At 39.9% G+C, this 23798-nt stretch overlaps 1 protein-coding gene and 1 long non-coding RNA gene across 6 annotated transcripts in view; one reads left to right on the top strand and one right to left on the bottom strand.

The window, feature by feature from the left end:
* Nucleotides 1-23798, bottom strand: part of Sol1 — a 307494-nt gene that overhangs the window by 248107 nt on the left and 35589 nt on the right. The window contains exons 1-3 of one of the 5 annotated variants that reach the window (XM_072299659.1): nt 20961-21847; nt 18302-18837; nt 13728-13761 (exon numbers count right to left, since the gene is read on the bottom strand). The gene's annotated coding sequence lies outside the window, so the exon portion shown is untranslated. Of the gene's footprint in view, nt 1-13727; nt 13762-18301; nt 18838-20960; nt 21848-22518; nt 22592-23798 lie in introns of those variants that run through there. The other 4 variants (XM_072299660.1, XM_072299661.1, XM_072299658.1 and 1 more) reach the window with 4 other exon arrangements.
* On the top strand, nt 5231-6255 carry LOC109037007 (uncharacterized). The gene is made up of 2 exons (XR_002009419.2): nt 5231-5327; nt 5835-6255. It is a non-coding gene; the product is annotated as an uncharacterized lncRNA (long non-coding RNA).

Genomic DNA, 23798 nt, shown 5'->3' with positions numbered 1-23798 from the left:
TGCTCCTACGAATTGCGACAAAAATGACGTAGCCACAAAATTTCGTCGGTGGCTTGAAGATTAACTGACTGCATAACCGGGATCTTGCAATCAAATACTGCGCTCTAAGAATCAAGGCGCAGGAGGTTGCGTACATTCAAGGATTTATTAGAAAAACCGCGCGGTATGGAGGAGAAAATTCGGGACATTCTTTCGGGATTTCCGCACTTTAATAGTACTTCCGGACCGTTCTTGAAAAGTCAGCATTGTTTCCGAACTTTCCAGAAATTGCAGACTAGTAGACACCCTACACCGAAAACAAATGAAGTTGATTTAACATTCTGGATGTAAAAAAAGTGTGCGAGAATTTATAAAATGCTGAGCTACCCACCATAGCAGTTGGTCTTGCATCTTGGAATTGCTAAAGTAACTGCTGTAACGGGTAATTCAGCATTTAATAGAGTCTCGCAGTCTTTTTTACATCCAGAATGTTAAATTAACTTCACTTTTTTATAAAAATCCTGGCCTAGTGTCCCTTTATACTGAGAGTCATGACAACCCACCTCATGGAGTCACAAACGGGAATAAAGATTACATAAATTGGCAGTTTTTCGTAATCTTTGATCCGCTAATTCTCAAATTCCTTTCTCCGTTCCTTCACTGCTTCCTTCTCTCATTCCGTTTGTTCCTTGTTGAACCCGTTATTGCCCGGTCCATTCTACATTATAATCTTTGCAATCGGTGAAAATGTAATCTTTATTCCTGTTTGTGGCACTGAGGAGACCTAAAATACGGGAACCAATCAGAAATGGATTCAAATTGTCTTGACTCTCAGTATAAAGGGACTCTATCCTGGCCCGAATGCGAGAAATCCTCGGGGTTTTCCGCTCGAGATTTGGCAAACGAGCACGGTGGCTGCGCACGTCAAGATACCTCTTTTATAATGCTCGGTAAAAAATTGGTTCGTCAAGTTGTGCGCTGACTGCGATGAAAGTGAGGGTTAGCTGTTAAGTGAGAGCCGTTCGAACCAACAAGGGCTCTCGATGCGAGTTCTCGCCAAGATTTTTGTGCACGTCACGATGATGGTGGGAACCAGAAAGTTTTCACCGTAGAAAGTTGAGCATCCACCAAGCAATTGCGATTTTGCAAGTTCCTAGCACTGTTTTCTCTCCATTTAAATACCTTAAAAAGATCAATTTTTGGGTAGGATAGCTTCTGCCTCATGAAGAATCGGTTGTTTTCCATACATTAAGATGGAAGAAAAACAGTACTGCCAGATTTCAAGAATCGCGGCACAGTTGATCGAGTCAATAAGAGAGGTCGGACAAAATTTGGAAACTTTAAACGCTTATAACTCCGTTTGTACAAAACTTTGAGTTTCTGAAAGTAGTTCAATTGGTTTCCCCGTGTAATTTTCTTTCAGATACACCCCTTATAACTTAAAATAAGACGGATTGAACATCAAAATTTGCAGTTTCAGTTAAAAATTTCATGTCCGACCTCTCTTATATTGACTTGATCCACTGTGCGCCGTTGCGACCAAGCATCAGCCAACCATGAGTTACAGGTAGACTCGATACTGCAGTTTGACATTCCCAGGTTTTCCCTGATTTGTTAAAATTCCTTAATATTTCCCGGTTTCCTCGGTATTCTCCAACTACGGCAACCCTGTGTGCTCTTACGTCAGAGAAGCGACGATATGTGACGTTTGCAATATTTTGGCCATAGAAGAATTCAGAAATGTAGGGTCTTGTGGAGGATAAGTTTCCCTGATGATACATAAAAGCTCACAGATCTAACTGTTATTATTTCAAGTGCGCAAGCGTCATAGATCTGCGTATTTTGACATTCTTTTTATCATTATATAAATTTGAACAAATGGATCCGTCTATCTGTGCCGGTCTTCATTTGAAGCCAATATGGTAAATTTGCAGTTTACGCACTTTTCCGAATTATGAATGAATTGTTCTCAACCAAGGTTTTTTAAGCTTCTAATGAGTCAAGAAGGACGATTCAACTTGCGGAAAGAAGAAAATCACGCGTTTTTAACTGTTTTGTAAAAAATAAATATCGTTGTTTTGCTCCGTTTCCACGCGTAGGATGGACAAATTACTGTGGGTCGCGCAACCCTTTGGTGGTTGCGCAGCGCTTTAGGTGGTCAACTACGGAACTAATGTTTCGGTAGGTGTCAATTTCTGAGGGCTATTTGAATTTTGCGTGTTTGCGTTTTTCTGTTGGTGTGAATTGGTGCTGAGAAATTTCATTTTTTGCGAGTTTTCGTGTTTTTGTTGGTGTGAATTGTTTCTGAGAAGTTTGATTTTTCGCGTGAAAACCTGCAAAAAATGATACAAACCAAAAATCAGAATTGCAATAGAAGAATTTCATTGGTTCGATCTGCTATTTATTCGATTTTTTTTTTCAGAATTTCAGCTTATTTAGAAATCTAGACTAATTTAACCTAACCTTACCTAACCTAACCTAACTTACCCGAGCATTGCTTTACGTAGCCCAACCTAAGGTAACTTACCTGACGTAACTTAAGGTAACCTAACCTACAGGACTACAAGTTAGGTCGCTTCGCGACCTAACTTGTGGGCCTGTAGGTTAGGTTACCTTAAGTTACGTCAGATAAGTTACCTTAGGTTGGGCTACTCAGGCTTGTGGATATTGCGTTTAGGTAGGGATTACGGTTCTGAAGTAAGTGTTTTCCAATTTAAAAAATAAATTTCAAACAATTTCTCAGCACCAATTCACACCAACAGAAAAACGCAAACACGCAAAATTCAAAAAGCCCGCAGAAATTGACACCTATCGAAACATTAGTTCCGTAGTTGACCACCCAAAGCGCTGCGCAACCACCAAAGGGTAGCGCGACCCACAGTAATTTGTCCATCCTACGCGTGGAAACGGAGCAAAACAACGATATTTATTTTTTACAAAAAAGTTAAAAACGCGTGATTTTCTTCTTTCCGCAAGTTGAATCGTCCTTCTTGACTCATTAGAAGCTTAAAAAACCTTGGTTGAAAACAATTCATTCATAATTCGGAAAAGTGCGTAAACTGCAAATTTAATTCGAAGGTATATAGAGTTCTATCACATATGTATAAAGAAACTGTGCAAAACGAATCGTGCCGCGTGTGTAAGTAATGGTGTCATACGGCGGTTTGTTCTTCGCATCATTTGACAGTGTATTACGCATCGTGCATCAGTCATGATCATCCGTGTATCTCCGATCCTCTTAATTCTTCTTGTAAGTATCCGATTTCCGTTCATAATTGTTCTCTTTTCTAACAAGAGATGTAAATGGCCATGGAATTGCGCGCTTTCCATTTTGATGTGGCGGGAGATGCGCTATTGTTCCCGCGACTTTCTAAAAGAAAAAGGAGATATTATACGCGGTATCACCGCAATATCGCGGCGAATACACGACTGTTCCAGAGGTTTTGTAAAATCATTGAAAATTACGCGAAATTCACCTAAGTATAGTGGCATGTACGATCACGCCTCAGTACCGCGAAAAAAAAGCGATTCCTACATCGATGGGAGCATCTTATTCATTTTTGGAAATGCTTTCGATGGAAATTACGTAGAGAATATCGACGCGACTTTTCGGTTAATTCTTTTTTCTTTTCTGTTTTTACACCGAAATAAATTGAACAAGGTCCGAGTAAATGAAATGTTGCAGCTAAGATCTGTATTTTATCTAAAATTGTGGTAAAAACGGCGCAGAATGACGCGTAGTCCTAGTTTTGTGGCGATTTTAGCGTTGCGAATTCCAGAATCAGTAGCGCGATCGAGTCATCCTCGCGATGTGACGCGCCTTTATTTTAGCTGGACGCAATGGTCGAATAGTTATCTCATTGCGCCTGCCGTGAGCGAATTGAAATAATGATGGCTGCACGCCAATAAAGGCGTATTTTCCGCCGTTTGCAACGTTGCACATCTCTGCTGATGTTTGATTTTAATTCAAATTCAATTTTCTTTTAAAAAATTACGCAGTTTTCACACAATTTTCACATCAATATCGCGGAAAATATGCGATTATTACATCGATGCGATGGGCAAAAACCTATGATTTTCCTTCAATTTCGCGTGATACCACATACCTACTCCGGAGTTCGTATAGTTGCTCGCTTCACTTCCGCATGTTAAAAAGTGAGAAATTGCGAGAATTTCATCTCAATAACGAGAATTTCATCTCAATAACGAGAATTTCATCTCAATAACGAGAGAGGTACGCGATATTTCCTGCGTATACCTGGAATCCTGGGAAATTACCCGCATTTCATCTCGGTATCTTGGAAAATGCGCTATTATTCCCGCGATATTGTAAAAACAAATGAAAAATTATACGCGAAAATCCCTGCAATATCGCTACAAATATACACGATCGATTACGCCAAAAATTGACGCCAATAATGTTTCCTCGTAATAGAGTAGCATGTGTGGGGGAAAATGCAAAATTCAGTTAGAGTTACGGTGTTTTGGTAGGACTACGTTACAGAGAAAATACGGTCCCTCGGCAAATCTCTTCCGAACCATTTTAAAACTTCTGCATCGAACTTTAAAATGGATTCCTTGTGTACGCAGTTTTCAGAAACTAGAGATTGAATGATCTATCCGCCTATTTGCAGCTCAGGGAAATGATAACTTCTAACTCCAATGCCTCGAATTTAAGTTGTTCGGTGTCAACATCTTTTCCGAATGAAAGGCCATGGCCATATTAATTATAAGAAGCCTGTTCATGGAATGGTGTAATATTCTAGGCAAATATGATAATACAAATATGCAAATATGATAATATAGGACAGTTTTTTTTGTTTATTCACTCACGGCCATCGGAGCGCGTTGACCAGGAATCAATCCAATGAAGGCACAGAATTCCGATATTAAAAATTCAGCAAAGATGACTATCAAGTTTGGACCTCTGCGCGATCATGTTCCCCCTCACTACCTTACAACGCAGGCTTACTCGAAGAAAAAATAATCTTTGTTTCCATAACGTTTATAGCAGATTTCAGGTACATCCTACTTTTCTAGTCGTATTTATGGTGTTCTTCTTGTGCTGACAATTATTTTTGTCTCAGTAAAAATGCAGCGTTGTTATACCACCAAACTATTCTTACCAAAAGAATAATATTGCAGCTGCGACTGTAAGGAAAGATTGGGCCTGAAATCCACCGATGTGTTGCAAGAGCCGAAATTTTCCCCCGTATATAATGGTGTCCACATTTTTTTTCTGCAGGTAATCAATCTCCCTGGGTAGCATCACCGTGCACACGAAACCAGATTTTGAAGGAAACAAACCCCGTGTTGACACTTGCACACGTGAAGATAGAATAAAAGGGGTATGTTCTGTTGGAAATTTTTCAATCGTCATCTTTCAAGTATAACTTGACTGTGTCATGTTAGCATCATCGTGATCCTAATGTCTATGACCCTCATAAATTTAGTTCTTCGGCAAAAGGACCGCCATAAAAAATCTGAATGAGTGTTGGACACACCTTGAGTACAGACATTTAACACGTGAAATTGTAAAATCAAGTTAAATACACTTGAAATGTATATGATCCATTTCTCAACGCAGGATTTGCGTAGTGCGTGCAGCGCATTTTCAAATTTACCGCGTCCGTCTCCTAATTGTCGATCATCACATTTGCTTAGAGGGAAACGTAAGAAAAGAGCCTCAATTGTTGAACCATCTTACTTTATGGGTTTCCATTGCGCCAAATGACACAGAAACAACTCCTATATACTCATGTAAAGTCGCATCAATTTTACTCTTTATTTACCGTTGGGACAATTTTACCCGGCCATCACAATCACCTCCTGACTAATCTGTTTTATGTTTGCAGCGGTGTCGTTAAAATGGAGAATGGAGACCATAGTGGCGTGGCGCGAATGATCCATTATCGATATTTCCCCATTTGAAGCCGTGGTAGGAAATCGATTGTTAAGGAGTTCGCTTCGAACACCCTGTTAATCGATCCTTTTCCATAGGTTTAAATGACAGATCAATCGATATATCGCAAGACGCGCCACACCACTGATGGAGACTAAGTACCCCAAAGAGTCTGAAGGTCAGCATCTACAAACTGAGCATGAAACAATTTTTCAAGATGTGTGTTGCGAGACACATTCGATGGTATATTGATGAAAACACCGACAAACCTGCTGAAATATTTTTGAAATGATGAAACCACGAAGACTATGGACGGAATCTAATGCAATTTTTTCTTAAAATAAGAGGAATTTGAATAAATTATAACACAATAATCATGTTCAGTTTCACTTCCAGATTAATTGAGCGTTAGGTATTAGGAAATTTAACTATCAATATTGGGAGTTTCGGAAAATGACACGGCTACGGAAGAGAAAAATGAAAGAGTCCTCAGAGTCATGGCCAAATATTTGGTATGGTTATCCTAACAGGATAACGGATGAGGATGTCACCTGAGGATGAGGTTAATAAGCGTGAGATTATAGCCGATATGCTGTTTTAAATTGGTAAAAAAACCTTAATAACAATACGCACTTAAATTTTTTTAAAAACAATGAAAATGAAACGACTCTAAGTGGCAGAGGAAAAAATTGCCAATTTCTAGAACAGATTCCGAAACCACGAAATTTTTCATTCCCTGATTTTCCCGGTCCTAGAAACCGAGTTTAGATTATTATTATAACAGTGTAATAAAGTATTTGCAGGTGTCTGAACTTTGATGAATTTCGTATTTAAGTGGGAACTACTGAGGGAACTGAACACGAGGTACCAAAATTGTAAAAAATACTATGAAATCAGCTCTTTAAGCACTTGCAGACGAAGCAATAACAAATTTGCATGCAAATCCTCCATTTTACGTAAACAGGGAATCTTCCATCTATTAACCCGCGGAACCGACAACCGGGGAACATAAAAGTGGAACCAGGAGGGAGGTCGGCAAAACATTCACTCCCAACAACCCAGTTACGTTTGCGCCGTCAAAACAAATTACCGAAAGTATCATGGGTTCGGGAAGGTCGGAACCAAACCACACTGCATCCTTGATTTACGAGCCGTGCGCCGCGGTCTCTCGGTCATACAGTCTCGTTACATCTAGAACATAAACAGCGTAACTAAACCTGGAGGCGAACCTTAATGACCGTATAAATACGTGCTTTCCAGAGTCCACGCGGAGACAGAGTTCCGCTCTTGTGTTAAAAAAGCCGCGACTCGGGGTTGTGTTGGTGCAAGGAGACTAGACTCGGGCGGCTAGTCTGTTCCCGGATGCATTTCTCTGATGCATTTCTCCGATGCATTTTGCATGAATCGACGCGTTATCTAACGCTCCTGCCCTCTCTTCCTTCCCACCTCGTTATTGCTCAACTCCGAGACATTCTTGGACGATTCCAGGGTGCACTTTCCCGTCGGATGCGGTCACATTCCCGGGCGTGTCTCCTGAGAAAGAACATGCGACGGATTTCTTTATTGAGGAAACGATGTCTCTCCTTACCTGTATCGACCTATAATCCAGTGGCGTGACGCACTTTACGCTATATCGATTGATTTGCCATTTAAACCTATGGAGAAGGATCGATAAAAAGGGTGTTCGCAATGGATATACCTTCATAATCGATTCTTCACCGCAGCTTCAAATGGGGAAATATCGGTTTTCGATCATTACCACTGCTATATTCTGTAACGCTCGAGCGTAAAAAATTATGCCGAGCAGGTAATGCGTTCTACGAAAAAATTTACATTCGAATTTATGACAAAAATCTTGTTAATTTTAGCTCATATTGTGCAAAACAGTTGTATGATTTGTTTTATCTTCTGCATGCTTGCTTTTTTGATTGCCGGACGGAGAACAAACAAATTTTAAGGTCAGAAAGTGTATTACAGACATGAGTAATTCTCAGCTTGTCCAGTAAATACATTCTTTTTCCAACCACAGCTCAATACAAAAAGAGTTACCTTATCGGACAAGGTGACTTGAAGTTTATTTTGAACAGTGATTCTTATGGAAAAAGAAAACTTCAAACCTATCCTTCCCCATTACAACTATACATTGGCGGCTTTATTTATTTATGCTAAACCCGGCCGAATGGGTCTCTGGTCAAGGTATGAGAATTGGATTGCATTTTGCAAATAGGAACCAGGAGCATTCCTTTGTCGCTGAGGTTGTGCAACTTTCTTCATCCTGCAAATATAAACTGATCATCGATACAAGTTTTATCTTTAAAAATCACCTTTGTGAATCTGATTTATTTCATTATTTCAGTAATTTTATTGCAAATCATTTATGCTGCACAATCGCAACAACAACAATTCCAATTTCCAACATTGGAGTGCTCTTGATCCCTTTTTGCAAAATGCAATCCAATTAACACACCACGCAAAATGGTATTCCTCTTCACACTTTCACGAAAAAAACGAATCATGCAATAGGAAATCTGAAGAACAATTCCAAAACTTGATGGAGGCGTTTACAATTTACATTGGTTGAATTGAAAAAATACAAAAGACGTCATTTATATAATCTAACTTCCGTTTGACTTGTGTTAAAAATACTTGTTACTTCATATCTAGTGCAGGAGTCCACTTCAGACTTACCATTGTGTGAAGAGCTTTCTACGTCAGATTTCGAAGAGAAAACTTTTGAATTTTATTAAGGTTAAGACCTTTTCTAGTGGACCCTTCTTAGACGATTCGACGTCTACATGCGATTGTCCATACGCAATGCAGATCAACCTAATCCCTGATTTCGGTTGCTAGGAAAATGCAGTTTGTCATTCCTTTGACATAAGAGCGTAACTAATTTCGCATGTGAGCTCCCTGGAGTACCGAATTGTACAGGCGATAGGGTCCATCTAAAAAAAAAACAGCTATACCCTTAAACGTCAGAAGAAATTTACCTTCAGCTGATTCATCCTTCCTAATTGCGTCGCCCTTTAAACGGAAATCGGGCGTACGTCAATAACGCACATGAGCCCTGTGGTCCGTATAACAACGTGCTTTCCAGGCCTCAATTGGAAACGAAGATAGGTCCTCGTCTCGAAGAGGAGCTACCATTTGCGGCGCCTCGACAGGACGTCTAAATTAGATTCCCTATCTTTCTTTGAATAGATCTCCGAAAGTGGAAGCGGATTACGTTGATTCGGTGGTCACAACATAGCAGCAATGTTTACAGTCATCGGTTTTATTTTGCCGTGCTTAGAAAAAATGCCGTATGCGCCATGGGAGATTGCCAAACTTCTTTGAATAAATCACAACTTTTACGCATACATTCAATCGAAGAGAAATGACGCGTAGAACACAATGCGCACGTTGAAAAAACGGAGAAGTAACATGATTAAAAACCGACAAATACACAGTTCAAAAAGTGCATTTTTTCGCAAATTTAAAACGTCTCGGTTTCGCGCCGAACCAAATGATGTCATGCGGCACGAAATCAGTAGCGAACGAGGGTTTTTACGACTTCTGTCAAATGTCATCTTACTCCTCGTAACATCTTCAGTGATAAGAGAGACACAACGCAACAACCCGAATTCAGAACAATAAAAGACAAGAAATACACGACGAATGAGTTCACGATGCTGTTTATTCACTCTGTTTTTAGTCATGTAGGTAAACTCATTTGTTGTGTATTCCTTGTATTTTATTGTAATCCTCAGTAAACAATTAACAATTCAACATTGAAACACGTGTTATTTTCACAAAATCAGTAGAAAATGAGAGGAGCTGGCAATTTATTGACTGCACAGTACCTCACTGACCCTAATTTCCCGCCATTTCGGCGCGTTTGAAATTCCTTCGAGTTCCTGGACTTTTGAAAAGCGGACTTGTCCATGATTTCGACTGCAAAAAATACGGATTAAATCGCCGAGTAGTGTAATAACCTGGACTTTTGGAGCATCAAATAAAAGACACGTGGTTCAGTGACTCGTTGTATTAGCATTTCGATCGAAAGTAGGACTTTGCAAAGTTCATGGGCAACACTCGAAAAAAAACAAAAAAAAAAAAAAACACATAGGATCTAGAGTCCAGACTCTTAAAAACATTGACAAGAAAAAATACTCTTGATTCAATCAGATTTTTGCTTAAATCAAAAGGAAATCCGCCTCAAATCAAGAGGCTTGGTTCCGATTGAATCAAGAGTATTTTTTCTTGTCGATGTTTTTTAAGGGTCTGAACTCTAGATCATATGTGTTTTTTTCCCCAGTGAAATATTCAAGACTTTCCCTAAAAATAAATATTTTTACTTGGCAACATGCAAAGGTTCTTACGGCGTTTGACAGTAAATGCGATTGACTTCGAGTGAAAAAAAAGAAGAAAACTGTTTCGCAGGGCATTTCGGAAACTCCGGTTGAGCACGATCGGATACCGAGCCGAGACGGACCTGAGAGAAGCGAGAAGTCGCGGCTTAAGATTTATCCAAAGCAGCCGCGGCGAGCTTGATTTCCTGGTCAGGAGGGCAGGAACAAAAGGAGGGCTGAATCGCCCGCTGAGGCGAAAAAAGGAGGGCGATAGACGGAGTAACGAACTGGAAGGAATGGCAGCTTGAAGTGACTAATTGTGACTGCGTATGTTACGATCGCGAACTTCGTTTCTGGTTCGGCCGCGCTTTTACGAAACCGAAAGTCTCGGAGGCTCGACCGGAAACACACTGGAAAAAAACACATTGGATCTAGATGTCCAGACTCTTAAAAACATCGACAAGAAAAAATATCTTGATTCAGTCAGATTTAAGCTTAAATCAAGAATCAAGCCTCTTAATTCGAGCGTAATTCTTTTGATTTAAGCTTGAATCTGATTGAATCAAGAGTCCTTTTTCTTGTCAATGTATTCAAGAGTCTGGACTCTAGATCCAATGTGTTTTTTCCCCCAGTGAATATAAAGGCACTATTAGAACCGTGTTCAATGTCGTTCGTTGAATAGCTCTGTTCCTCAAATTACGGCCGTTCATGATAATCATGCTTGTGTCGATATAAAAATCGCGTATTTTCCGTGATATTACACGGAAAAAACGAGTTTAGGGCTGGTACCTGCGCGGAAGGTCCCAGCCCTAACCGGGTAGGTAAAATTGTTTTACTTTCATACCCCATAGGGGCACGCCCGGCGCGGGCGCGGATAGAGCCCTGGACCTACCTGCTTCAGGGTTCAGCCCTACTTGGTAAGGGCTGGACCCTGTGCAGGCAGGGCTGGGCCCTACCCGCGCAGGGCCTGCCCCTGTGGGGTATGAGGTGAAGCAATTCTAGGTCCCAGCCCTAATCTCATTTTTTCCGTGTACGGTAATTATCGGGTAATTACTAGTTTTTTTTTACAGAGCCCCTGGAAAAATCGCGCGTTACCTGCGATACAGGGATGAAAACCGCGAAATTGTTAAAGATTTAGCGAAACCGCTGCATGTATCGCCCTCTCGCAAAATTGAGCTGATACTCGCGTAATTTCTTAATTTTCAACAGGAAGAAATGAAGCCAGCAGGTACTTGAAGTCCGGAGTAGAATTGAATAACGAGCAATTTTAATGATTTCCGAATCCGCTGGAAACATCGCGTATTTGCTGCAATATTTATTCAAATTATCAGGTTTTCTTATTTTTTTTTTTTTATTTTTTTACATAATCCATGGAAAAATCGCGCATTTCCGCGATTCAGAAATGAAAACCGCGTAAATGTTAAGGATTGAAGGAAATCGCTGGATACATCGCGTACTTCTCGCGATATTAAGCTGAAATTCTCTTAATTTCTTAATTTTCAACAGGAAGAAATGAAGCGAGAAACGATTTGAACTCCGGAGTGGGTATGTGGTATCACGCGAAATTGAAGGAAAATCATAGGTTTTTGCTATCGTATCGATGAAAAAATCGCAAATTTTCCGCGTTATTGTTGTACAAATTGTGTGAAAACTGCGTGATTCTTTTAAAAGAAAATTGAATTTGAATTAAAATGAAACATCAGCAGAGATGTGCATCGTTGCAAACGGCGAAAAATACGCCTCTATTGGCGTGCAGCCATAATCATTTCAATTCGTTCACGGCAGGCGCAATGAGATAACTATTCGACCATGGGTGTAGGCATATTGCGTCCAGCTAAATTGAAGGCGCGTCAATTGCGAAGATGACTCGATCGCGCTCCTGACCCTCGAGGGTGCAACACTAAAATCGCCGCAAAACTAGGACTACGAGTTATTCTGCGCCGTTTTTACCACAATTTTAGATAGAATACAGATCTCAGCTTCAACATTTCATTTACTCGGACCTTGTGAAATTTATTACGGTTTAAAAGAAGAGAATAAAAAAGAATTAACCGAAAAGTCGCGTCGATATTCTCCACTTAATTTCAATCGAAAGCATTTCCGAAAAATTTCCTTAAAACCCTCGTGTAGCTTTTTAAAATAAGTTGAATTCATAATTATTATTTACCATCTTTCGTATCCGTCGGCGTCGCCAAATAATGCATGCTAGGCAAAAATGAGTTGAATCATGACCTATTGTTATAATCTCTGTTCGTAGGTTGACGACTTTTCTGGATTTAAATAGTACCTGACTTTTCAGCAATTTTGAACATAAAAATGCTAGAATTTCCCAGACTCCTGAGTGTTTTTGTTGGTGAGGTTTCGGATAAAAATTATAATGGACCCCAAAATAAGGTACAAATTTAAGCATTCTGATACTTGTTTCTTAACCAGAATTTTACGTAAAACACGCGTTTTGCATCAAAAATTACTGAAATCAATTCCTAACTAAAATATTAACGTTCTGATTGTACATTGATTCCTGGAATTTTGACTTGCCGGTCACAAGAAACACAATACTCTAGACGTGAGTCAAATCGCGCACTACAACGATTGTGGCAGGCTTCTGAATCAAACATTGTTCATTTTCCACCCTTTCAATGTAAACAATTTGCTACAGCTAAGCATAACGTCAAGATTGAGATTGCCATATTTTTGTATTGCAGAAACTGCCACGGTAACGTTTAAAGTTAGCGATCTGACGTACGCCGACCATTGTGTTTTCATGAGCGGGAGGTTTGAATTCACACGTCAAGAAACATTAAATGGACTGAGTTAAGCAGAAAGGAACCGACCACATTTTGGAAAAAATTGAGTTATGAGTGGTTTTGCACTCAACCACTGCTCTACTATCTATTGCCAAAAATTCAAAGTTTTTGTTGGAGCAAATTTTGCAGAGATTGAACTTAAAGTTTAACTTTTACATTGAGTCTTATGCAGGAGCTTAACTTTAAGCCTCTTTTTCTCGGTTCGATCCGATGTGGCTTGATTCCTTTCTGTTTAACTCCGTCCAGATATCTAGTAACTAGGAGTTAATTTCAGCAATTTTCTTTGCGCGAATCGTGTTTTACGTGAAATACAATCAAAAGGAGGTTTTCAGTTAATTCATTACGCATATTAAGTCACTTTTCCCTCTAATGAAGTTCAAAAAGCATGCTAAACGTTATTGAAAACAGATACTCGGACTCAGTAAGTTTTTCGACTACCGCCCTCTCTTTGTCATCCTCACTCGATTTAATTTGCGAGGGAACTTCGTGCTTTCGAAAGATACCACACCAATCATGAAACTTTGGGGTGCCTTCAATCTCGTATGATACTGTACTGTACAACAACCGTGGCAAAATAGTAGCGCGCCGCGCCGTCGCGAAGTTATCGTACACAGGAAAAATCTAGGAGCCTTAGCAAATCAAAAGGTTTTCCGTTCAGGTATAACAAGATGGGGTTTTCTTGAAAGATAATTAAGTCTGATTACATACCTATTAGTAGCTCGTAGCGGGCAAGCTGGCAATCCTGCAACAGAATAATTTAAGAAGAAAATGATTACTGTGTTTGTAACTGGGCAATTAAAGTTTTTACAATTGGACGTCCGTCCGGATAATCCTTTGAAAATTTTAAGGAATTTGCTTCACACTATGCAAAAAACTCACTAAAATTTGCGCACAACCATTTTCATGTAAAAAATTGAATTGTCCAATTAAATTTGGAAATAGCTGATGTGGCTTTGTTCCTCTCTGCTTAACGGGTTATAGGATATTTCGTTAACGATTTTTGTCTGTCCGAGCCCGTTTTTAATCTTTTGATTTGCCTCAGCTAAAGGCTCTTAGATTTTTTCTGTGTGCGATAAATTCGCGACGGCGCGGCGCGGAGTTACGCGGAGCTTCAAGTTACTATTTCACCACGGAGGTGGTGAACAGTAGGTATCATACGAGATTGTAGGCACCCTAACGTATCATGATTGATGACATCTTTCAAAAGTACGAGGTTTCCTCGCAAATTAAATCGAGTGACGGCGACAAAAAGAGAGCGGAGTCAAAAAGTTACCAAGTCCTAGTATCTGTATTCAATAAAGTTTTGCATAATTTTTGGACTTCATTGGAGCGAAAAGGACTTGATGAAGCAAAAATATGCTCATATTCACCGCCGAGAAGATTTCCTAATGAATCAATAAATAAAATAATGCTTGTTTAAATGAGAAAAGATGCTTCTATAAAAAGAAAAGTCACGAACATCAAGCAGAAACCAGCTTTCATTCAGCTATTTTATTCTTGATTCAAAATAAAATCTTCTCAACGGCATGCCCAAGAATGTTTCTGCCTAAATCGAAGCACCTTTTTCGCAAATGAAATTCACAAATTATGCTAAACGTTATTCAATATGGATGCTAGGATTTAATGATTTTTTGGACTACCGCTCTCTTTTTGTGGTGTGGTATCTTGATTTATTTTGCGAGGAAAGCTCCATACTCTTAAAGGATGCCTGTCTTTCTTAATATGTTGGAGCGCCTTCAATTTCGTATGCTACTATGCAACACCTCCGTGGTGAAATAGTTGCTTGAGGCGCCGTGGCACGCTGCAGCGCTCAGAGCGCACTGGCGCCTACAAACCTATGGAGATACTTCAAGCATTACGCGATGCGTGAAGTATCCAGTTAGGTTTGTAGGGGCCAGTGCGCGCTTCGCGCTGACAGCACGCCGCTCCGCTGTGTTTGGCACTAAAATTTAAACACGATTCTGACACTGCAGCGCAACTGACCCATTATTCGGTTCGTGTACACTGAAAAAAAAAGATTGGTAGAATTTACCATTCCTCCACGCTGTATTTCACATAGCGTGAATTCAAAGTCGATTCTGCCAGAGGAATGATTACCCGTACCATTATGTGGACCGCGTCTAACAGAAAGGAACCAAGCCACATCAGGTATTGCCAAATTTAACTGGGTAATTTAATTTTTTACGAGGAAACTTTTGTGCGGATTTTTTTGAAAATTTTAAGGAATTCGCTTCGCACTACGGAGAAAATTCTCTGAAAGGACCCTACAACAAAACGGCCAAATCGGCCTAGACACGGAATCGTACGATTCCGTGTCTAGGCCGATTTGCCGTTTTGTTGTAGGGTCCTTTGCATGAAAATCTGCACAACCGATTTCGTGTAAAAAATTAAATTGCCCGGTTAAATTTGGCAATAGCTGATGTGGCTTGGTTCCTTTCTGTTTAACGCGGTCCACATAGTAACGCTTACCTTTCTCCTGGCAGAATTGACCCAAATTGACGCTGTGTGAAACACAGCGTGAAGGAATGGTAAATTCTACCAATCTTTTTTTTTTTTTTTTCAATGTAACCGCGAGGCTTTCTCTTTTTTCTTCCTTCTCTTTTTTTTCTCTATCCATGGTCCGCGTTTCCTCCATTATACTTCCTGCAATGTTTCGGCCTTTCCTTTGGTGAACCCGACCCTCACGAACATCGAATGCTCCGTTCATCGAGGCCAGTGCAGCGTGGCACTCGACTCCGCGCGATGTGACGCACACCGCCCTCGTTGCGTCGGAACCACCCCCGCCGTCGAACGGCTCCCTCCCGGCCGCGCGTATCAAAGGATCCGGCCGGTCAAGGACTCGCGAATCCGAGGATCGCCGCGATTATCGGCCAATAAAGCTTCCCGGGATGTTAACAGGTTCAATTTCATTCAGATCTTAACTCGAGGGCTTTGCGAAACGGAGCAATTGAATTAGCTTTATGGTCGGAATTTATTCGCATCGTCCCGCGAGTTTTCGCTGTCGCTTTGAATTTGCCATTTCAGTTTTTATCCCCCCCCCCCCATCATCCCCTCCCCACCCACCCCTCTCCCCTCGCGTGGCACCCCCAGAGACAGCCGTCGCTCCTCGGTGTGCCTCCTTCAACTTAAGAGCAATTTATTTAAGCTCTCGGCCCCGATATTCAGGAATATGCATTAATTCAAGCTCGTGAGCTCCCCCCCTCACCCCGCCCCTCTCCACCATCCTCCGCACAGTGGATCGAGTCAATAGGAGAGGTCGGACAAAGTTTGGAAACATTAAACGCTTATAACTCCGTTCATTCAAAACTTTGGGGTTTTAAAAGTGGTTCCATTGGTTTCCTTGTAAAATTTTCAACCGAAAGCACCCATTAAAATTGTGATGGGATAATCGTAACATTTTACAATTTTTGTCAACAATTTCATGTCCGACTTCTACCACTGACTCGGTCCACTGTGCTCCGTTTCAACACTGCCGTGCTAAAGGAAGGACGCCGTATGAGCATTCAGGAGTTGCCAAATTTCCTTCGATAAAATGTTTATTTGTTGGGAAAGTTGAGGATATTTTTCTTTTAAATTTTCAGAATCTTTGGGTAAAATTGCGAACTAAATTATACGAAAAATTGGGAGGAAAATATTCATAAATTTACCAGGAAATTCGCGTTTTATCAAAGCGAATTTGGCAACGTCTGAAGGTTCATACGGCGTTTTCCCTCAGCACTGCAGAGTATCTATCGCTCTTGAGATGCTTTTGCACGGTGACGGGTGAAATTTCTGAAAAGTTGCTTCGTGCGTTTCAGTGCGTGTCGGAATGCCTCTCGCTTTCAGCTCTGCGGGCTGATTCTTGAAATTGATAGACAAAGAGATAGATAAAAAAGACACTGGGAGTATGGAGCGATCCTCTCAGTTGCAACTACTGACCCATTATTGAAACTGCTCGCTTGTCGGACAGACATAGATGACATGGGTTAAATAATGGCGGAGCGTAATTGGTCGGCTGTGTCTTGTTGCTGCTTTCGCACGACAAAGCACACGGTAAAAAACGGATTGTTGATTTAACAATTTTGTAGTTGAAGAAAGTGACTGCAATGTTTCAAATGTACATTTTACAATAGCGGAAGGCTAATTTACACACGGGGGTGGTTAAAGTGGCATTTTTTTGTTGTAAAAGCTACATTGAAACATCGCAGTCACTTCCTTAAACTAGAAAATTGTTAAATCAGCAATTTAATTTTTTCGTGCAGCAAACATTTGCCAAATTTTAGGTTTTTTTTAGCTGTATCTAAATTGAACTTTGTCCAACCCATTGAATTTTTGTTTTCAATTTATTTCATTTTTTGCAGTGTCAATCATTGTATTCTAGAATATATTTCTGGAGTTACACCGATGAATTTCACTCGAAGTTTTTAAATAATTATCCTCGTCATCAAGCTTTGTTCAAGGGATCCTTAAACCTCCAACCTCCGGGATCATCACAAAGTAAATCATAAGAGCCCTCCTCGAGAAAAAGACCTCTAGGCGTAAGGTGCGATGGATATGGCGAATTCAATCACGCAACTATTCGAGCTCGTAGGATGTTTCCTGGCCTACACTGTTGATTGAACGCGCGCTAGACTCGTTTTCTGACTACTAGCAACTGCTCGATACTACCAATGAAACAAGTTGTTTGCGGAGACCGTAGAATTTTTTTTCAAAGTGACCCGTATCGCGGTTCGATTGAGGTCAAATATATTATAATTGATTACATAAAAAAAGAAATTGTTTTTTTTTTTTTTTTTTTTTGAGTGTGGTGATCGTTGCTACCCAAGTATGGTTCTCAACACCATTGATTTCCCTCAATATTGGATGGTTACGTAATTTTTGCAGACAGCCCAAAACAGACAATGGGAGAAGATTAGCAACTTCAATAAGGGCTCGGAAGTTTCCGAGTTACAAGGAAAATGTCTCCCATTTGTACTCGAGAAAAATAAATCCCGTACAGGGCGGGATCTTAATTCGTCGTTCCTCAGACGAAGGAACGTAACTTCATTCCATAGTTGCCGAATTGACCAAGACAATTCAATGTTTCACGAGAATACACCGATGCGATTTCCGTCCAAATTTGTTCCGATTTTCGCATGAGATCTGAAGAAAAATCAGTGGAACTCTCGGATGGAAACGCCCGAGATTTTTCCGGTAAAAACGCGATTTGCGAGGAGAGATTCGGCAACATTGAATTGCAGTTACGTCCTTCCGCGAGGGGCACGACGAATTGTGAAAGCAATCAGCAAATGGACAGGACTCACCTTAAAATAAAACGCGACGCTGCACATGTGAATCGGTCTTATCCGCGCCATCCCGAGCCGTTAAAAACTTTCAATCGCCCCTCGGAGCTCGGGCGAGCTTTGGTTCGGGAAAGTTGCGGTGGCGCTCGCTTCTTCTAGTCCAGAGTTGCCGGATTTCACGATAAAATTCGCCGGGTTCGAATGAGCCTTCAAAGGTACCGCGCTGGAATTTATACCGTTTAACTCGACAGCGTGCCTTCGGCTCTCAAAGGCAAATTATACACGTTCGGGTCCAGTCTAATCAAACTTTTTCTCGGCCCCCCCGCGCACAAAGAAAGGCCGCCGCACCGGCAAGCAAGTTGGAAGAGCTAAGTTTTCGCGCCGGGAAAGTGGACTCTGGACGAGTTGTGACCGTTAAAAGGGTATGTAAAGTTTCTTTCTAATATGTGAGCAATTCACCGGTCTTCTTTAAGTTCCAGTCATTAAAATGCTTTTATTTTTTTAACGATGTTGAAAATCGACATTACCTACTTGTGAGGCTGACTTTGCGTGACCACCTGGATAAATTATAAACGACAGAGTGATTTAGAGCATTTTTTTCAAGGCAATGATATCCAAACCTCGGTTTTAAATTCAGGGGTGCTGTTTGGGGATAATAGGAGACAGTTTCACCCCCTAAATTCTAAGTTTTAGCGAGAATTTTTTCAGCTTTTACCCTTTATACTGTATTTGTTGAAACCTTTAGAAGTTTTGTCTCTCCTCTCAGTAAACCCTGTGCTTCATCGATATACTTTGTCCCCTCTTCCTCTTAAGTCAGCCGAAATATCCTTACTTAAAGAAGAAAATTTTTCCACAAGCGAGTGAGTGAAAGGAAAAATAAGTTCAAAAAGGATTATGAAAAACACTTTTTGTTGCGACACAAGTAAAGCGATTATTTCTCCGCCAAGAATGAAAGTTCGGAAAGATCTTCGTGCTTGATATTAGCTAAAGGGCATTAATTATTTTGTAGATCTAATTTGATCACACACACGCACCCTCACACAAATATAATATATATGATATATTATCTAACATAGATATATATTTCACCGGCCACGCAATTTGAGCTCGGATGCGTTTATACAGTTTTGTCCTGATCCGCACAGTTTTTTTAAAAGTTTCTCATGAACTGCGACTCAGTGCAATTCGGGTGAATTGTTGAGCTTCTCTTAGATTCCTGTATTTTGGCAGGAATCGGTATTTAAATCACTTTTCATTTGACATTATTATCCGTGAGGGAAATTAAATTATAAGCAAAACATCAAACTTCTGATTTCATTGCAGGTCAAATTCGCTCAAAGTTCGCGGCAATTTTGTAGCTGCCTGATAAAAGGTGGTGCCTGACGGATACAAATTTAATAGCATCCTTATCATGTGTGACTGCATATCATGTGTAGGAGCCACATTTGTTTCAGTAAAAAGTTTTGTTTCGATGAAACAATTCTTGTAAGTTTCTCTAATAAGAGAACGAAAAGAGGAGCAGCATGTTCAACTGTAAGAACTGAACTCGTTGTGGTACTGCTGATAGCACTAAAATTCACACTGCTAAAACAGCGAGCGTGCACATACAAGTTTTCACGTGAGACGAGAAACCTATATAGATAGACATGATTGAGATATCATGTAACAGTGCTCATTTCAAAACGTCCTACCACCGCTCGTCTGTTGACGCAGCCACGAAATGAGCTTAATTTGCTAGCTGTTCGAATTACATGCAAATTTTCCCCTATTTTCGTTTAATCCGAGATGGAATTTCTGCTAATGAAATGCTAATTTTCTACTAGTGAGTTTTCAAAATTGGAGGAGGTAAAGTATATAGAAACCAAAATTACTAATACTTTCTCGAGCTAAAATTTGAATTAAGATTTCTCTTTTCTCTTTGGAGGGGAGGCGGTGTCCCAGGAAATGGGTTTAAAATTTGTTTTCAATTTTTTTAAGATTTGGATGACGTTTTGTCAACGAAATTGCACGGGGAAAAATTGAAATAGCCGTTTTTTTTTTTTTTTTTTTTTTTTTTTTTTTTTTTTAAATATCATTTTTAATTTTATCCTGCGTAAATGATACTAATTTATTCGTGTCGTGGATCTATGAGGCCAATCCTAAATTAAGCTTCGGCCACGGCAAAAACATTGGTTTAAAATATGTGAGGCCTGGAGTGCCACACTTCAACTGAAAGAATTTCATCCGCACCGATTTTTTTGAGCAATTAGAACTGTAAGTTAGGTTGCATGATTAGTTTCATCACATTCACTCTTTTTGTAAAAATATCTTTCATTGCTTCCAAAATAGGATTCTCTGCGATGAAATTGTACTATCATAGTCGTTTCCTTTATCTGGTTTTTTAATTTTTTTTTTTTAATTTATTCACATTTACGATTATTTTTTTCTGCTCGATCTTCCTACACCAAAAATGTTCATCACTGCATGGACCATTCTTGTACCATACACCATGTGGGGCCCCTAATTTCATTAATTAACGACAAAATCTCAATTTATGCTCAAAGGTGATTTTCAATTCCTCATTTTAAGTAAAGTTGCATACAAATTCAATGAGAGATTGAATTTTGCGTCAGTTTCAACTAGCCAATGTGAACCGATTTCACATTACATTTAGTCAGAAGAGTTTGACTCTTACACTTACCTTAAATTCAAAAACAGGTGCGCATTTTAATTACAATCCTGGCATGACAGCTACTTTTCAAGACTGACAATTCTTTTTCCTTTCCGGGTATATCGGTTATTTTTAAGCTTGACCTCGTCGTGTGAAAATTTTCCCACGTCACCGAAACTTTCGTAAAAAGCGCTTGAAATAATTCCGAGCTTTCATTTCAGGGAGTCGAAGAATTTTTCGAAGCAAAATTTGATTTTTTAAATATATGCCGGTGATGAAAAATTCGAGAATATTGTATGATGCAGAGGAAACGGCCTAACCAAGGGTGGGCGATGGGTTTCAAGAGCAACGGAAAAATCACGCGGGGTGGTCGCCTCGAAAACCTCGTAGCGCGTGGAAAAGTCGCGATTCGCGCACCGAGTAAAACGCGCGCACTTTCAGCCAAGTTGGGCTTCAGTCGGCAACTGAGTCGTGGCTCGCCGTCGAGACTTCAGGAATCTGCCGGCGCGGCGCCGGCTCTACGCTCGACGCCACCCGCGCTACAGCCACAGCGCAGCCTCGCACAACACTCGTGCGTTCAGGAAGAACGCTGTATGCGCCTTCAGATAATGCCTTTGATTAAATACGAATTTTTAGGGAGATTTGTGGCCTTTTCTCCTATTCTTTTCAATATGCAGCATCTGAAAATTTGAAGGAAAAATATTCACACACAGTGTTCGAAACTCACCTTTGAGTTTTAGGAGCCATGTGGCGCATCAAGCCCGATTTTTAGGCGCCATTGAAGATTTTTTAGGGGCCAAATTGACTTTTTGCCTATATATTACGGCGCATTTAGTGAAAAGTTAGACGCAAGATGTTTTCGTAACAGAACTAGTAAGTAGCTGTGATTTGGGGGTATAACCCGCGAAACGCTCAACGCTGCGTCACGACGCACAATGGATCGAGTCAATAGGAGAGGTCGGACAAAATTTGTAAACTTTAAACGCTTATAACTCCTTTTATACAAAATTTTGAGGTTCTAAAGTGAATCAAGTGGTTTCCTCGTGCAATTGTCTTCTTAAAGCACCTCTTGAATTTTAAAATGTGTCGAAATAAACATCAAAATTTGCAGTTTTAGTCAAAATTTTCATGTCCGACCTCTCTAATTGACTTGATCCACTGTGCGACGCAGCGCGAGCACTAATCGCAGCACCAGTTGTGTTTCTCAAAAGACGAAGATCTAAATCAGAAAATTGTATTTTGAATTCGCGTGAGACGCAATTTTGACCCGATATGAATCAAACCATGACATCACTTCCAATTTCTAATACTGATACACCTCACTCGTTGCTATAACGATAGGAGGACTACATTGTGCCACCAGGAACTACAATTTCTGCCTCATTTAAAACGACGTAAGTGCCATTTTTCCCTTTAGAGATAGGTTCTTCTATGTATGGTCCAGAAATTGTAGTTCCTTATTGCAAAATGCAGTCAGTCCAACAAAGAGTTCCTTTTAGCTGTGACAGTTAATTCATTCGAGGCAGATTAAGATTAGGTCAAATTTAAGAGGGAAGAAAAGGAAAAAGTAAAATTTTTAGATACGTACCAGCAGAAGGTTATCCAATTGCCCGACGCCAGGCTGAAAGCACTCACAACACTATCACTGAGAAACTGAAAAACTTGGCCATAAAAAGATGTAAAATAATAATTAATATTGGTTGAAGACACAGATTCGTTCGTCTACGCTGATTTAAATTCTGCCCATGTTACATAGTGTTCAAAATGCATACGATAATGAATAACAATAAAATAAAATAAAAATGGTTGAGAGATAATGATTGATAGTTTTAAGGAGTCGACTGGATTCATATCAGAAATATATAAATGGTAACTCAGTGGTTATTCTTAGTTCCGTGCTCAATTCAAAGCAAACAAAAATAGAGCTTAACCATGTTCCTTATCGTAAAGTCTGATCGTAATTCGAGAAAATATTTGTCATAGGTTCAATAGTCTGATCGCACATGCTATGCTGTCCGAACAATATTATTTCTATTAAACCTGGACGTTTAGCGTCCGGAGGAGGTTATAGAGCATCAACATTTGATTAAATTTTGGTTGGAGGTTATACCGCTGTGAAAGGGTTCCTAAACCAAATCTGAATGGATTTCTTACACTTTAATTGTTAAGTGGGTAGGTAATGGGTTCAGCAACTAACAATGCCTCCCCGCAATATGTAATTGAAGGGAGGGGGGGATGTGAACAGTAATTGGGACTCAAATTGTAAAAATAGTTACCATTGAACAGAGATACAAAAGGATATTTCATTTATATTAAATTTGCACTGTTCCATGGGAACTGCGTATGCAGCCCTTATTTTCAACCAATTTCTACCATATGGACATTTTTTCCTCTCCAATTTTCCTGATTTAACAGAAACATAAAAACCAAACCGTTACGTTCAAATCGGCTTAAAAATCTAAATACGGGTGTGTTTTGATAGATAATATAGCAAACAATTCAGTCGCTGACATTTACAATTTTGGTCTTTGAATCTACAATCCCCTCAGATTTCTCGAGGAGATAAAAAATATAGTAAAAATTAATTCGATCTCAGCTCATAAATCTGAATGCGGGGATAGAAGCGCGTTTTTAAGGTCAATGAAATTGCAGACCATTCCGTCACAATAAAAGAAACATTCTCTGTCTAAAGGATCATCATTGTTCTCAAATTCTCTCATTACGAAGTATATCTTAACTAAAGCTTTCGACTCAACTCATAAATCTGCACAACTCAACTAAGGCTTTCGACTCAACTCATAAATCTGTACAAATTAACTAAAGCTGTCGACTCTACACATGAATGTGCACAACTTACATAAAGCTTTC

Source organism: Bemisia tabaci, chromosome 4 (assembly GCF_918797505.1).
Source record: "Bemisia tabaci chromosome 4, PGI_BMITA_v3".
NCBI classification, from domain to species: domain Eukaryota; kingdom Metazoa; phylum Arthropoda; class Insecta; order Hemiptera; family Aleyrodidae; genus Bemisia; species Bemisia tabaci.
Note: the sequence above shows the minus strand (reverse complement) of the source record. Positions and strands in the feature narration are given on the sequence as shown.